The sequence below is a fragment of the Ceratotherium simum genome, chromosome 18 (genome assembly GCF_057802395.1).
Source record: "Ceratotherium simum simum isolate JZ-2026a chromosome 18, ASM5780239v1, whole genome shotgun sequence".
NCBI lineage: Eukaryota > Metazoa > Chordata > Mammalia > Perissodactyla > Rhinocerotidae > Ceratotherium > Ceratotherium simum.
In genome coordinates, this window is record NC_141917.1 from 29,839,253 (window position 1) to 29,857,366 (window position 18,114).

Here is an 18,114-nt window from a genome sequence, read left to right on the forward strand (position 1 = left end):
AGGCTTTTCTCTCTCCATGTGTTGTCTCCAACAAGGTAGCTGGACCATTTTACATGGTGGCTGAAGGCTACAAAGAAACAAAGGCAGATCTTGCCAATTTTCTTAAAGCCTAGGCCTTCAAGTAGGCCTACAACCAGCACAGTATCGCTTTTGCTGCATTTATTAGTCAAAGAAGTTTAGGAGGCCAGCCCAGACATAAAGGGACAGGAAAATAGGTGCTACTTTTTGATGAGAGGCGTGGCTAGAATCTGTGGTCATCGTTAATCCACCAAAGTGACAATGACCTCAAGACAGTGTAAGATCCTCCCATGTTTCTCAATTCTTAGATTTTGCTTTATATCATACATTCTACCTTCCACAGAAGACTTATAGTTCTTTGAGAGCAAAGACTGAAGAAGAATAATTTATGTATCCATTTCAGCCCTTTACATAGAATACGCCACATAATAGGCACTCAAGAAATGATTTCTGAATGAATGTTGGTTGAATGAGATATTCAGTCTAATTTTTGTAATGTATGTGTTGTTGTATTCTAATTCCCTGTAGAACGGATTTTCTTTTTTTTTTTAATTTTTTATTTATTGCAGTAACATTGGTTTACAACATTGTATAAATTTCAGGTGTACATCATTATACTTCTATTTCTGCATAGATTGCATCATGTTCACCACCCAAATACTAATTACAACCCATCACCACACACATGTGCCGCATTATCCCTTTCGCCCTCCCCCCTCCCCCCTTCCCCTCTGGTAACCACCAATCCAATCTCTGTCTCTATGTGTTTGTTTATTGTTGTTATTATCTACTACTTAATGAAGGAAATCATACGGTATTTGACCTTCTCCCTCTGACTTATTTCGCTTTGCATATTACCCAAAATGTCCATCCATGTTGTCACAAATCGCTGAATTTCATCGTTTCTTATGGCTGAGTAGTATTCCATTGTGTATATATACCACAGCTTCTTTATCCATTCGTCCCTTGATGGGCACTTAGGTTACTTCCAAGTCTTGGCTATTGTGAATAACACTGCAATGAACACAGGGGTGCATGTATCTTTACTCATTGGTGTTTTCAAGTTCTTTGGATAAATACCCAACAGTGGAATAGCTGGATCATATGGTAGTTCTAGCCTTGATTTTTTGAGGAATCTCCATACTGTTTTCCATAGTGCCTGCACCAGTTTGCACTCCCACCAGCAGTGTATGAGAGTTCCCTTCTCTCCACATCCTCTCCAACACATGTTGTTTCCTGTCTTGTTAATTATAGCCATTCTGATGGGCGTGAGGTGATATCTCATTGTAGTTTTGATTTGCATTTCCCTGGTAGTTAATGATTTTGAACATCTTTTCATGTGTCTGTTGGCCATCTGTATATCTTCTTTGGAGAAATGTCTGTTCAGGTCTTTTGCCCATTTTTTAATTGGGTTTTTAGTTTTTTTGTTGTTGAGATGCATGAGTTCTTCATATATTTTGGAGATTAAGCCCTTATCAGCTGTATGGTTTGCAAATATCTTCTCCCAATTGTTAGGTTGTCTTTTCGTTTTATTCATGGTTTCCTTTGCTGTGCAGAAGCTTTTTAGTTTGATGTAGTCCCATTTGTTTATTTTTTCTATTGTTTCTCTTGCCCGGTCAGACATGGTGCTTGAAAATATGTTGCTAAGACCGATGTCGAAGAGCGTACTGCCTATGTTTTCTTCTAGGAGTTTCATAGTTTCAGGTCTTACATTCAAGTCTTTAATCCATTTGGAGTTAACTTTTGTGTATGGTGTAAGGTAAGGGTCTACTTTCATTTTTTTGCATGTGGCTATCCAGTTTTCCCAACACCTTTTGTTGAAGAGACTTTCTTTTCTCCATTGTATGTTCTTGAATCCTTTGTCAAAGATTAGCTGTCCATAGATGTGTGGGTTTATTTCTGGGCTTTCGATTCTATTCCATTGATCTGTGTGTCTGTTTTTGTGCTAGTACCATGCTGTTTTGGTTACTATAGCTTTGTAGTATATTTTGAAATCAGAGAGTGTGATACCTCCAGCTTTGTTCTTTTTTCTCAGGATTCCTTTAGCTATTCGGGGTCTTTTGTTGTGTAGAAAGGATTTTCTTTCATGGTAAACTTGCAAACTCTCATCAAAAAATATATTTGATTAACCAACAGCAGAATATCCTCTAACTATTGGTTTGACAGCAATTTTTATTATAAATAGGATCTTCTTTAGTAAAATGGAGCTTCTCATAGAGTCTTCGTCTAGGGCAATAATTCTTAATCCTCACGGTATAATAGAATCATCTGGGGTGCTTTTTAAAAAATATCATGCCAGAGCTCTTCTCCCTACACTGATTAAATCAGAATCCCTAAATGTATTGGGATTTGTCTATAGGTGATTCTAATATGCAGCCAAGGTTGTGAGCCACTTTCCTAGGGCTAAAACTTTTATACTGTGTCTTGCATTCCAAGGAGGTAACTTTGGCCCTATCTTACTCAGCTTCAACCACAGTAGTCCAGCTTTTTCATCTGAGGTATATATTGTGAACAATTTAGTTCGTGAAAAGGATTTGATGCTAAGATAAAGTTCGAAAACACTAAGATGTTGTGATAGCCTAGGACACTTCACTTTGTGAAATAGAACAAATAATCATTAAAATATTTTTCTTGGCATTTTTATGGCTGATCTACATGAACAACTTTGAGGTTGTGATTATTTAATAAGAGGCAGGATCTGCCTTCCAACATCTCCAGGGTGTTTCTCTGTTTGTGCAAAGCTTTCTGACCACACTGCAGATCTTAAGCTCATTGATCATCCTTTCTATTTACCCAAAGGTTACATAAGACCTAGTGAATAGCAGATCAAGAGATTCTTTTCTTGCTTCCATGGTGGATACTTTGCAAGGCTCAATGTCTGACCAGCCCCCAAAGCTTGCTTTTCAAAGGAAGAGATGCCAACTCATTTTTCTTGAACTCTGCAGACCAAATTCTTGTGGGGAACTTTTACGCTACAGAGAAGGGCAAGAATTGCTATGGAGAAATTTTTCAAAAGTGGAACTGGCAAACAACTAGCCATTGATGATTAAGCAGCTAGTAACTATGGCAGATCGGAATTGGCCACCTCAAAATATGTCTCTGCCTGAAAGACAGTTTGACTGCCACCCCTACTAACTGACCAAAAGAGTTTGGGATGGGAGGCTTGCCCCGGGAACAGGCCATCACCATAGACACCTCCAGGTATCTGGGAGGGTAATTGCCAAGCCCGTTCTTAGTTCTGGTTACCCTTTGTAAGAGACATTTGCACTTGTAAAGGAAATCTCCATTTGTAAAGGTGTCTTCTTTCCTGTACCAGGAAGAAGCAGGGGGATGGCCTTACCTAGAAACTTATCAGAACAGAAGGTGAGGACTTAAATCTGCATGATAAATTTACCCATCGTTAACTGTGCTGTTTGGGCAATATGCTATCTGACTCCCACTAGGTTCCTATAGATAATATCTCCCTGGAGCCTGGGTCACATGGTAATGGGTGTTCAAGCTATTTTTTTTTCAGGAACTGAAACCACTTGTCCACTTCAGGCCAGTTGAGACCACCAACCCATCAGCTGGGCCCACACAGACATATATATGTCCAATAAGCAATCTTTTGACATCAAGCAGTTAAAACTCCACCCTCAGGGCATGCTAATGCCACCATTCTGTGAACATGTGTCCTATGAAGAAGCATGAAGCCTGACTCCGCTTGCGCAGATCATCAATTACCTCACCTCTCCTCACCTCCCATCATTTCAGACCATCTTGCCCCCTACCCCATAAATATCCCTGAGTCCCTATTTTCAAAAAAGTGGATTTGAGATTCATTCTCCCGTTTCTTCACTTGGCTGCCTTATGATTAATAAACCCTCTCTCTCTGCTGCAATCTTGTCATCTCAGTGTTTGGCTTTCCGGCCAGTGGGCAAAAATGGACCTGGTGTGGTAAGAAAAGCCTTATTTCTCTAAGGACTAAACAATATTTTGAATAGTCAAAGAAGAATCAAGGTTAGAATGCTCTATTATTTGGATACTTCCTCAGATCAAAGGGTCAAGTGTAAATATTTCCCATCCTTGTAGCCCAGGCAGGTCAGTTATGAAGATAAACCTCTATATTTTAGCAAGCCAGTTTCTTCAGGAACAGAAGCTTATTAACAATGTCCACATGGGTCTTGATTTTAGGGATACTGTAAAGCAATTGCTTGTCCCACCTACATTTCCTCTCCTCCCTGTCACTTCTCAATCCCTTGCAATCTGAATTATGTTCACACCAACCTATCTGTTAGAAGGGCTATTATCAAAAAGACAAGAGAGGGGCCAGCCCAGTGGTGTAGTGGTTAAGTTTGTGTGCTCCACTTCAGCAGCCCAGGGTTCGCAGGTCTGGACCCCAGGCACAGACCTACGCACCACTTATCAAGCCATGTTGTGGCGGCATCCTATATAAAGCAGAGGAAGATGGGCACAGATGTTAGCCCAGGGCCAATCTTCCTCAGCAAAAAGAGGAGGATTGGCAACAGATGTTAGCTCAGGGCTAATCTTCCTTACCAAAAAAAAAGACAAGAGATACCAAGTGTTAGTGAGGATGTGGAGAAAAGTGCACTCTAGTGCGAAGTAGATTTGTACAGCCACTGTGGAAAAAAGTACAGAGGTTCCTCAAAAAATTAAAAATAGAGCTATCATATGATCCAGCAATTCCACTTCTGGGTATTTATCCAAAGAAAATGAAAACACTGTCTTGAAAAGACATATACACTTCCATGTTCATTGCAGCATTATTTACAATAACCAAGACATGCAAGCAACCTAAGTGTCCATCAATGGATGAATAGATAAAGTGTGGTATACATACATACAGTGGAATATTATCCAGCCATAAAAAAGAAGGAAACTTTCCCATTTGCAACAACATGGATGGACATTGAGGGCATTATGCTAAGTGAAATAAGTCAGACAGAGAAAGACAAATACTGTCTGATCTCATTTACACATCAAATCTACAAAAAAAAATAAAACAACCTGAACTCATAGATACAGAGAACAGATTGGTGGTTGCCAGAAGCAGGGGATAGGGATGCGCAAAATGGGTGAAGGGGAGTGAAAAGGTACAAACTTCCAACTTCCAATTATAAAATAAATAAGTCCTGGGGACAATATACTGCATGGTGACTATAATGAATAATACTATATTATATATTTGAAAGTTGCTGAGAGAGTAGATCTTAAAAGTTCTCATCACAAGAAAATAAAATTTGTAACTATATGGGGTGATGGAGGTTAACTAGACTTATTGTGGTGATCATTTCACAACATATACAAATATAGAATCATTATGTTGCACACCTGAAACTAATATAATGTTATATGTCAATTATATCTCCATAAAAAAATCTGAATGCTAAATCCACAACTCCTAAGGGTCTAATTATTAGAATATTGTCCTATTAAATATTCTTGGTTATTTTTATGTTATACTAGGAAAATAATAGTCAAAATTAAATTTGACTTCAGTAATCTATAACATATATCAAAATATAATTTAACTTTAAAATAGTTTTATAAATAGACAATAATATTTAAATGCTGTAAGTAAAATATAAATTAAAACTAACATTTATAGTATATATATATTGTTCAGCTGCATGTGGAAGAGAAAAGCAAAACAGATTAGATAGATAGATAAATAATAGGTAGACTATATTTTGCAAGAATTTCTTGTAGCATAAATCTTGGCCAAAGTGTTCTAATTGGGACCTTTGACTTCATATTATTTAATGTTACATTGAATATACCAGATTAGCATTTAAAAATATTTATATACCAAAGAAGTAGTTGGTCTCTACTGCATTAGGCCATGCCTATTTGAAAGGACTCATCACTAAGTTTTGAACATTCCAAGTCTCATATTTTTTTGCATATTTGCCATAGCATGGGAAATTGAAAGATAGAAAATTCTTGGAAAAGAATAGAGGACTAAGCATATACATTTACCTTTTCTCCCTCCTGAGAAAAACAAAAACAAAAACTTACCTGGCAAACGTTGCCAAGTCAATGGAAGGTTTATGGTTCCTAATTGGCTGCACTTGTCAGCTGTGTTTAACCAGGCATCTCTTCTCCAAATTCCTTACATCTTTGGCTTCCCTGACAACACACTTTGCTGATTCTCTTGGACCATTCATTTTCTCTCCCTTTAATGGGTTCCTTATCTTTTATGCTGACCTTAGACATTGGGGATGCTTAAGTGTTCCTGCTTGGCCCCCACTCTTCTCAGTTACATTTTCCAGTGATATCATTCATACTCTTGTTTTAGCTGTTAACAACAACTGGTGATTCCTAAATCTATTTGGGTTCAAATGTTACGTACACTTTTCCTCAACAAATATTTTCTAAAACACAGCCACTGTGCCAGTGTGGATTGGTCTGGAGAGGTTTCTAGCAAAATCCACATGTTGTGCTGTAACCCTCCACCAAACGACTTATGTTGATTCCTGACCATCACTTTATATACTTCCTTTCCTCAAGTAATTTTATTTTAGGAGGACTGAGGCCTTTACATACCCTTCCTTCCTTCTCCTGCCTCTGATATTACAACTTCTCAGTGTGATATCTAGAAGCTTGCACTGTGAAAGAAGAGCGATTTACAATGAAATTTACTAATCTACCCTCTCTGGCCAAGTAGACATGTTCTGCAGGGTATCATCCGAGTGTCTCTTTCTTAGAACTAACATCCGAATTTTCATTTCCTATTTTTATATATGCCAAAAGATGCTTTAAAAAGACATCTTTTCCTTTTGCTCTATCCTTCTGTTTTCATATTGTCGCACATTCTCCATGTTGTTTCCAGCAACTATAATCTTACTTAAGGAAATTTGACCTTTCATCATGGACTTTAATTAACATTTTGGTAGATCCTCCTTGTTCCATGTTAACCTAGGGTGCTTGGAGAAAGGACAGTGAAGTACATTACAGGTCTTGGCAGTTTACTACACAGTGCTGTTTTATATGGTGATTAATGCCCCTTACAGGATCCAATTACAGAAACATTTTGTCTCTTCCCTCTGCACAGACCTAAATGACATTTAAGGGTTCTCTTGAGAAGCTCAATTGATATAAAACACACTCATATGTTCTGTATCTTTCCTGCTTTAGACATGTAGCTAGAGTTGTATCTTTACTACACATTGGAAACACGCCTGACTCTTGCCTATAAAAGACCCTTAGGTGTCAGCTCATTTCTGGTTATTTAAGATTAGCCTTGACCTTGATAACGTTGCTTTTATAATAATTCAAGGTGGTACTCTGTAAGGCAGTGTCCAGGTCCGTCTTCTTCACTACTCTATCCCCAGTATTGAGCACATAGTAGATGTTCACCAAAGATTTGTTGAAAAAAATCTATGAATGACAATATCCTTACACCTCTCAGCTAATAACCTAGAGCCCTCTTGCTCCTGATGGCTGAGGCAGATCTGACACATTCCTTAGGCCACCAAGAGTGTGGGTTTGGGAATCATCTTGACGCCAGATAATTACAGAGAAAATTAAGCTGCTCACATTTTGCATTGTTATGTCAAAGGTCACTTAGTCCCTAAGTCTTTCAAGGAAGAGCCTGGACTAGTTGCTGAGCACAACCTCCTGGGCTGGTTGTATAATAACTTTACTTTAGCATTAGGTTATCCTGCAGTTCATCCAATGCAAGTAATTCAAGAACAGATCCTACAGGCCTTCTAATGGGAATAGGAGTTAGGGAAATAAGGAAGCTGATTTCAAGTAAGCCTATGGAAATTTCCTTTAGGAAGGTAGGTCCCTGGAGTGGCCCCAGAGAATGACACATCATGGCAGGCATATTATCCAGTCTTTTCAGGTTGTTTTATAAAACTTCTCAGATGGCTAAACTCAGTGATCAGCTTCTACAGCTATAAAATTTCAAGGACACATTTTCCCCATAAGCCTCCCTCCTAAGGACAGTGGTGAGCAAACCAAGGTCTTTTCTCAGAGAGGAACCAAGACCACTGCATTTGAATCACAAGGAACCCAAACAGTTGCTCTTTTCAAACTTTTGTTTGCATCAACATTACTCTTCAGCACCTGTAAGTCTCTGTTTTTATATTCAAATATTTAAAACCTACACACTCTGTGCCAGCATTTTCCTATGGAAATTTCTGCAGTAATAGAAATGTTCTATATCTGTGCTGTCCAAAACGGTAGTCACTAGCTACATGTGACTACTGAGACTTTGAAATATGTCTAGTGTGACTGAGAAACTGAGTTTCTAATTGAATTCAATTCGATTAATTTAAATTTGAATATTCCCATGATGTTAGCAGCTACCATATTGGATAGCAGAGCTCTATACAATTGAAACATATACAAACACAAAGAAGAGCATATGAAATAATCTTTTGAATATTCTAAAATTATAAAAGTAACAAAGTGTCAATAAAGAAAAATTTTAAAATAGACAAATGGGGGGGACACTAAAAACACTCATATCTCAACACCTAAACGTAAGTTTCAGTTTAGGGCAGTATGACACCAGAGCAGGGTCATGGGGAACAATATTTGTTAAGCTACTTCCTCCCAGTTGTCACACCAGGTACTTGTCCCTTGGTTTAATTCCCCCCAGCATCAGATGAGGCCAGGACAACCACCTCCATTGAAGAGATGAGGACTAATGTCTTTGGATAGTGAAGACTTGCATGAAAACCCTCAACTAGCCTCACAAAGCATTCATCCAATGGGGCACCGAATCTGCTCACTTCACAGACCCTCCAGAACAGTCCACGTGTTCACCCTCAGCAGTCAATGTTTCAACACCACTGAAAGGCAGCTTTCTGTTAAATAATTAAGGAGTCGTCACATTCTTCAGCAGCTTGAAGGTGATTGGGGCCGCATTTGGGAGAACAGAAGTTGAACTGCTCTGGGGTCTGTTGAGGAAGGGCCATGTCTGGGTAGAGATGGCACAAGGAGGTCTGTTTGGGGGTAAACCGGCTCCAGCCCAGATTTCCCTCTGAGAAAAGATTTCCCATTCCCTTTCTTCTCTTCCCCTCTCATTTTCCCCACAGTTAACGTGTTTTGAGCTCTGACTCTGTGCTAAGCACTGTCCATCCTTTGTATAATATATTATTTTTAATCTTCATGACAACCCTGCATGGTAGGAATGATTGACTTAGTGATGTCAAGTAATTACCTGACTTCTCACAAGCTGGTAAGGAGCAGAGTTAAGATTCAAAGTCAGGTGTTCCTACTCCAGAGCCTGCACTCTGAAGCATGGTCTATACTGTGTACCCTAATACCTCTCCAGTTAGGAGCAGCTATTTGAAAAATGGTGACTAAAAATCAGCCATCCAGAGTCTGGTGCAGGGAGTATCACTGAAGACCTAACGACTTCCAATTGGTAAATAACATAAAATTTACTCCATCTGGGTATTTTCCATTTAAGGAGACAGCATATTTTATCTGGGTCAAGTGATAGTTTACTCACAGCCCAAGAAAATGCTAGAAATTAAGAGCTTTCTATAGTTTGTCTGACCTCAGCCCATAATTACGTACACTTACTTCTGAGCATACCAGTAACTCTCCACTTCAGTCTGGATTGGAAATATTCCCCACCTCCCCAAACCTAGTATATGCTATTCTTTCATCATTGTCAGAGGATGCAAAATGATAGCAATTTCAGTATTCAGAGCTTTTTCTTCCCTCATATTTAACCCAAATATACCCTTCATCTTTTGGCCTCATTTCCTAAAAAAAATCTGGGACCCAGAAAAGATGCTTGAGGCCAAGGACTGTATTTTATCCACCTTTTCTCCAGCACATAATATAGTGTCCAACGCTATAGGCACCCAGGAAGTATTTGGTGAATGAATAAATAAGGTGTGCACTCTGAATGTGAAGAAGATGCTACTGAACCACATTGATAGGACATAAGCAGAGAAATTTATTCTAGACATGCAGATGGATTTTCAGTAAGCCACCACATGTGTCATCCTCTGTCTTGCTTCCCCTGGTTTTTCTAAACTGCTTCCCTGCAGCTAGATTTACTGACACAGCCCCATTGTGGTCCCAGGATTACCCTCACCCCACTAAGTCTGGAGTTAATCAAGTTGGGGACAGGAAGTATATCAATGGCTTAAGTCTCCACCACCTACAGGGGCTTAAGATTAGGGCAAGGTCCAAAAGCAGGTTTCTGGGTGCTCAGTTATGTCTGCTGGGTTCACCTCAACCCTCAGGGTCTCCTAAGGCATCTCATCTAATCCTCACAACAATGCAGTAAGGTAGATGCGCATGCCTGTTAGGACCGGGTTTGTCTGCATAAAACAGAACCCCAACCATAGTTGATTAAACAAACAAGAGTTTAGTTTTCTCACATGACAAGAAGCTGCAGTATCATTCAGGGCTAGTCTTGTTGCCCTCGGTGCCATCAGGGTCTCAGGCTTCTTTTAGCTTTCAATCCCACCAAGCTTAGCTTGTGGCTTTGGGCTTCATGCTCACTAGATGGCTGCTTCTCTTTCAGCATCCTGTCTGAGTTTCAGGCAGAAAAAAGGGGAAAGGATGAAGAGCAAAAGCACATGCTCGCTGAATCAACTCCTTTAACAAGTTTTCCCACAGCCCCCCCGCCAGGGATTTTTGCTTATATCTTACCAAACACACGTGGGAGTCTGGGGATGTTAGTGTTTTTTATTGATTACATTGTTTTTGAAACAAAATTGGGGTTCTTTTCATAAGGGTAAAGGGAAGACAAAACTGGCATTTAATAGGGTCTTGACACAGCATGGCAGCATTCTATGCTCCAGGAAGAGCTCTGGGGGCCCATGGATTTAAGGGTCATGGTGCTTCCTCCCCCACTTTGGGTGACCCAGTTCACAGCACCAGGCTTCCATCTTGCTTCCCCTCACCTCACTCACCCTCCCTCATACCTCAGTATCTCTCCTGAACTAGAGCTGCCCTGAACCCTAGCCACTCCCCAAAGTTCCTCTCCTGCTTACCCGTCAGCCTTTCTCGCCACTGGTGGGGTCCTTCTGTCTATGGACCAGATTTCCAGTGCTGGTCACCGTGCTGCCTGGCCTCTGACTTTAATCAATGGTGGTACCCTTGCCCACAGTCCCCTAGTTACCAGACTGAACCTCCCTGAACCTGAGACTGTCCAATTCATCTCTGAACTTGTCCAGGGGCTGACCCAGATCCTGTTCCTACCGTCAGGTTAGTTTCAGTGCCAAAAAGTTGAAGAAAGAGGATCTAATTTCCTATGGTAACAAATTCCAGAATGCCTTACACTTGGCTCCTCTTGAGGCTGGATAAACTATACTCGGAGCTGAAGGGAGCAGCTTTCATTCTCCCTCTCACATCACCTCACTACCAAAGGGGCATCGAGGATGTGGTCCCCCAGTACACAAAGATAACAGCTTTCGGGCAGCATCACAGAAGGTAGGATTTAAGGGAGCAAGAAGGCATGTAGCTATCATCTAGACTGACTGTTGTGCTTTACCCATGAGAAACTGAGGTCCGGAAAAGTGGAAGTAACTTTTCTAAGGGGGCGGAGCTGCACCCACACATGTGGGATCCCGGCCACATAATCCATGGGAATTATGTCGGGGTGAGCTAGGAATCTGAGACCAGCTGGTGGGATAGTTCCCTGAGCTCTCTCCCAGCTTCCTTCACCTACAAGCAAACCATCCAACTAACCACGAAGAAGGCAGAGGGAGGGGAAGGGAGGATTTCTCAGTTCTAAACCAGGAGGGCATTTTAGCAGAGAGCTGGGAAGACAGGAGCTCCAGGGAAGTCAAATGCTGAGTGGGTGAATGGACAGAATTGTAGACATTAATAGTTCCAGGCCCAAATATGGAAACAGGTCTGGAGCAATGGTGGAAATTGTACAAGGATGCTTAGGGTTGCGGTAACAGAGGGAATAATAATGGTAGCTAACATTTGTTGGCACCTACTACAGGCCAGGCACTCTGCTTAGAGCTTCACCTGAATCAATTTACTGAATCTTCACAGCAGCCCTATGAGTTTGGTTCCAAAGGCCTACAATCCCATATCCAAATTTCTTGAGAACAAATGTATTTCCAATTCAGAATTTTTCATATTTTAGAAAAATAGTATAGTGCATATTATGTAATGATTCTTAGAGGGGCCTGGGGCAGCACCCAGGAAACAAGGACGTTGATATTTCTGCAGCCAGTGGGCTGGACAATGACCATAAAAACCTTCACATCAATCTTGCCGCCAAATAAGGGTGGGTGCCCCACTTATGAAAAAAATTTAGGTTTCCAAGCTTTTGGGATTTCAGAGTTCTTGGACTGCATGGTTGTCCTCATTTTCCAGAGGAGAAAAGTGGCGGTCTGGCTCCAGAGTCTGTGCTGTTAGCTATTTTGTCCTGCTGCCTGGTGATAATGCACATCTATCATGTTTTATCCTTCCTAAATCACTATAATATATGTAACCTCATCCAGTCCTCATGGAAAAGCTAAGGAAGGAGGAGCAAACTCTATTGCATCTCTTTAACAAATGGGGAAACTGAGGCTCATGAAAGTGGGGTCTTGCTCAAGGGCAAGACTGGATGTATAGAGGCAGAATCCAAACCAAAAGTCAAGTTTGCAGACTCCTGGCTCTCCTGATTCCTACTCATGTGCCATTTGGGCACATTCCTTAGGAATTATTTGAAGGAAGAATAATATGTAGAGAATGTTAATATTTGTGATGCTTTGAAGAATCGGTTTAAAGTTGCAGCAGAATCAGTAGAAACATGGGAACTTGTGTTCACTTTTTCAACAAATTGTAGAAGAGGACATGATAGACTCCTTATTCTCCCCAAATGCCACAGAGCAAGGCTCTGACCTGTGGAGCAAAGGGACGTGAGAGGCAGTGCATCTGCCACCAGCCCACCCCTCCTGCAACTGCAGCATTTGTTCTCTGAGACTGAGATGATCCCTCCTGATGTTAGGGTTATCTGAGTTCTCCTGCCTATCTCCAAGGGCGGGGGAGAAAACAAACAGGCAATCAACACTGGAAGGTTTGGGCAGGAGGTCTCTGCTGTCGTGCCCCAGGGACCCCAGACCGAATGTTAGAAAGCCACAGCCACAAGGAGTTATGAGAAGGGCAGTCTGCAATACTCAGGAAGCAGGCAGAGGAGGAGGCTGCAAAGAGCAAATAGATGAGGGATGTAGAGAATGCTGTCTAGCTGTTTGTGCTCAAACTATAGGTAGCCCCAGCATGGACAAGAGAACAGGCAGGGGTGGGGGCAGGGGAAGACTCAGGTGTCCCTGGAGGATCCTGGGAAGGATGGAGAGATGAAGCACGTGGGAAGAACTTCAATACTCCTCCACCTTCTCGCATCACCACATCACAGAGCGTTATTCCAGCAGGAATCTCTGGAGATGTTTCCACTTCTGGCTATAGCTATAGTTTTTCTAAGATGCCAAGTTGGCAGATAACTGGCATGGTGTTATTTAAGGGCACCAAAAAGCCCCCCTGCCCTGGCTTGCAAATGTCTCACCATTAGAGGAACTCTTTTGTACTGATGAATTCTCCAGAAGACACTACCCGCAAGGATTTTGCCAAAGAAGTACCTGTGCACATGCCATCCATCTGTCTGGAATGTTCTCCCTTCACTTTTCTATCTGTTAAATTTCCACTTATCCTTCAAGACATTCCTTGGACCTGTGCCTCTTTCCTGAATACCCCAATAACTTTTTTATATATACCTCTATTAGAACTATTGTCATTCTGTCATATGGTTACATGTTTACGGGTTGGTCTCCCCCACTGGATGGCGAGTATAATAATATAACTCACAAGGACTAAATGGGGCAATGTATTTGAAGTGCTTGGCATAGAGTAGACACCAAGCAAATTTAGCATTTCTCTTCTCTTGCCTTCTATCAGTTCTTCAATTGAACTATTTCTAGGATTCACTTCTTTTCCTCCTGCTTCTTTACCATGACCATAATCCATTCCTCTACTACTTTAAGAGCTTCCTAACTGCCCTCCATGCCTCCAATGTCTTTCTTTTAATATGCCCTACATGCTGCTGACTAATCAATTGCTCTAAGGTATTTCTGTCCTTGTGTTCCTCCACTGTTCAAGGACTGCAGTGGTTCCCAGACTACACCAGCCCCAAACACCTAGCAATATATCCAGCAGTGCCATTTGTCCCTCCCAGACATAAAACTCTTACTAATCCCTTTTAGAAGGTCTAATCCTTTTGCACCACACATGCTGTGCTAATAACTGTTCCAGGACCTCTGTTCTTACATCTTCTCCTAACCCACAGTGTTCTCCTTTTTCCACATCGCTTTCCAAATCCTCCCTTCCAGGTTTAGCTTAAGTTGGGTATCCTCCATAAATCAATTAAATAATTAGTCAGTTAATAAATGTGTATTGAGTCGTGCAGTGGGGAAGAGATATAAAGGAAGATCTCTGAGCTCTCAGGAGCTGAAGTCTGCAGGCAGGCTTGATGCACACTCACATTCAATATCATTAACTTCTCAATATAGATGCTAAATGTAACCCATGTTTGTCGGCTCTCTCCATGACCTAATATTTAAGGACTCCACTTTCCTGGAAAGTTTCTCCTAAACATTTCTGAAAGTCAGTAAAGGGTGTCTCATATGCACTCATGAACAGGTCCTGGCAGCTTCTCTCTCAGGGATGTGTATGTCTGTAGGTAATAGAACACCTGGCAGTGTCTCAAGCAACAGAAACACTAAATATCTCACAACATGAGAAATCTGGCGGTAGGCAGTCAGATGTGAAGCTTACTGTGAGTTCAGAGAATAACTGATAAGTCGTAAGTTTGACTACACTTGGGCTTCTGAGTTATGGGTCCTTAAATTCTCCCTGACTACTGAAAGGATATGTTCCAGTGGCTGAGGCAGAGATGTACAAATAGGAGGAGATGGGAGTGACGGTCGTAGGGGATCAAGTGGCCCTGTGTCGATGAAGGAAGCCTATATGGGCAGGGATCTTACAGGGAATAAGTAAACCATTTAATTTTTTTAACGTTTTCTATGCTTGACATTCAACTTCACCGGTAGTCTACTGAAAACAAAAAACAAGGAAAGGGGAACACTAACACATTTACTGCACTCTACTTTCCTATCTTCTACTTCTTCCTAGACTTCTAATTTCTGTGTATATATTTAAAAACTCAATGTTCTGCAGTCGATAATTGAGGTTTTTAAAGAAACAGTGTCTACAGATGGACTACCTATCTATGTCGTTGCTGGTTACATTGTTAGTGACTTTGTTGATGGCCCACCCAGCATCCATTCCCTTCTTCCTTTCTAATAGAAGAACTTGCATATCATTCAGGTTTTGAGCCAGCTTTGTATAGACATGTCTCAGGGAGGTTGAACCTCCCTGGATGGAGCTCAACAATGACCTAAAGGACTCAGGCTCTTCCCAACCTTTTGCTTCACCGTCTTTAGTGTCTTGGCTTTTCATCCTCCTGCTTAGAGCCCACGGCCTCTAGATGGCTGTCATCACTCCAGGCATCATGAATGATTCAAAGACGTGAAGCAAGTGAAAGGGTCGAAAGGTTTTCTCTTCTCAAAGCTTTGCCTTTTTATTCAGAAAGGGAAGCCTGCCAACTGCCTATCTATCATATCGGACTCCCTCCTCTGCGGAACCCCACTGGACATTTTACCCTGTTTCAGGTACCATTGTCCTTATGGTAGGGTTGCAACAATTACCAAATAAAAATATGGGACACCCAGTTAAAATTGAGTTTGATAAACAACAAATAATTTCTAGTATAAGTATGCCCCTAAATGTTGCATGAGATATACAAAAAAGTTATTTGTTCTTTATCTGAAATTCACATTTCACTGAGCAACCTGTACTTTATCTGGCAACCTTTCCTTATGGGCACTGCCACTACTTCCAGTAGGTACCACTGTCTCCCTAAGGAATTGATAGGATGGCCTGGAGTCCTCAAAATGCCACGGGATGTTAAATCAGATGTTAAATAAGAAACCAGGATGTTAAATATTAAATTAGAAACTTGGCCCAAATGCTTCTCTTCACCCTTTGTTCTACCACTCCATTAATGGAATCTCAAAGAAAAATCACGTGTGCCCCATTGTCTTAACACATTTTCAACAAAACATCTCTTTACTTACAGCCATTCCTCCCTAAGACTCAGCCCTGAGTTCTGGAGGTGGAGCTGGGCCAGAAGACAAATGTGAATGGCAGGTCCAATGATGTACCCAGCATTGCTCCTTCCCACTGAAGCCAAAGGTTTGGCCAAGCTTATCTGCCTGCCTCGACTCTAACTTGGACATGTCCTTCCCAGAAGGCTCCAGCCTATTGTCTTGGACAACATCTTTTCAGTTCATGCAAATAGACCTATCCATCTGTCTACACAGACATGTCAGAATTCTAGAAGTAGACACAGCTTAGTCTCATGAGACCCACATAAGTTATGTGCTATTCTCCACCATAAGACTATAAATTTTGCGACCTTGGCTATTTATCTCTGTAGTCCCCATGGCATAGCTTAGAGTGGTGCCTAAAAATAGTAGGAACTCAATAAGTGTTTATTAAACAGAACTGAAGTGTTTGATTTAACCCTCAGCCTTAGCCCCATTGGGTGGTATTGTGGTAGGAGAGGCACAGTGCTGAAAATCTGTCACTTGATAGGTCCCCCCAAAAGGAAACTTTTTACATGGACAGTGAAGCAAGATAGTTAAGAATTCAGTCTCTGGCCTTAGCGTGACCTGAATTCAATCCAGATTCTGCACGTATTAGCTACATGACCTCAGGCAAGCTACTTGACCTCTAAATTCATTTCCCCAAGTGCAGAACAAGGATGAGAATAACAGTACCTGCCTTATAAAGTGCTGAGCACAGTGCCTGGCAAACAGTAAACATTCAAGCATTACCATTTTTAATAGTTTTTATAGGGATGACTATCACTATCATCCATTTCTGATCAGAACGCTTTGACAAGAGCAGCTGAAGTCAGGAGCTCTTTGAACCAAGGCTCAGACCACTTCCACTCCCAAGTTGCTATTTGCCTGGAAGGAGGGAAATAAAAAAGCCATTAATGAAACTTCATTTCCCACTGGGGAAGCAAGCTGAATAATAATTGCGAATGTTTTGTCCAAGTCTGTTCATTGGTTCAGAAATAAACTTTCTCGTTTCTAAACTGACACCAGTAGTGAGAGCCACAGGGCACATTTTTTTATTTGCTATTTGGTACTCTCCATTAGTGTTCTTAAAATATTTTTCAAAAATCTGTCCAATTATCTCATCATAGTCTCAATAACAAATGGGCAACTGAACTTAAATATTAGACAGTTTTCCAACATGGAGCAAATAGAGAACTCAGCTAACAAAAAGACATGGAAAATTTACAATTTCTAAAGCAAAGTTTAGAGATAGACTGCAAATACCATAAAGCTTTGCAAAAGTTCAGGAAACAGAGAGTTAATGACTAGACACTGCTTGTCAGTTGTGCTGGAAATTTCCACTGCTTGTTTTGTTGGCTGTGGAAGGAGTTATACGTGGAGAAGAGCTGTCTCTCCACTTGCGTGTGTGTGTGTGTGTTGCCTCTTCATAAACCCTTTGCAATACTATGTCATGTTCTGTTTTCCTTCCAGCTTTTTTTGTCTTCCAGCATTCTCTGGAGTCACCAGAGGGCCCTCTCCTGGTTTGTTTATGGTATAACCAATGTCCTGCTGTACATGGCCTCACTTGCACTCTCTGACCTATTAATCTTCCCATTGCAAAGACATTAACAGTGATACTTGTCAATGAAATTTATTTAGAAAAATGCAATAAAATATATATTGACTTGTATAAGCAAAGGAAATATTAATCCAGGTCATTTGAGAGTTTATGAAGAATGATAGAAGTTCAATCCTTTAGAGCAGAAAGGGACCTAAAATAGCCCTTGAGCCAACCCCTATTTTCATTATAGATGATGAAATTGAGGCACAGAGAAAAGAAGCAATGTTCCCAAAGTCGCAAAGCTAATTACAAAGTCTGGCTTTAGGACCAACAATGTATGGTCAACCACATAAAGAACAGAAATAAAGTGGTTACTCACTATAGTCATGACCTACAAATTAAGAAACAGCATACTCCCTTAGGGAGTCATGTTTG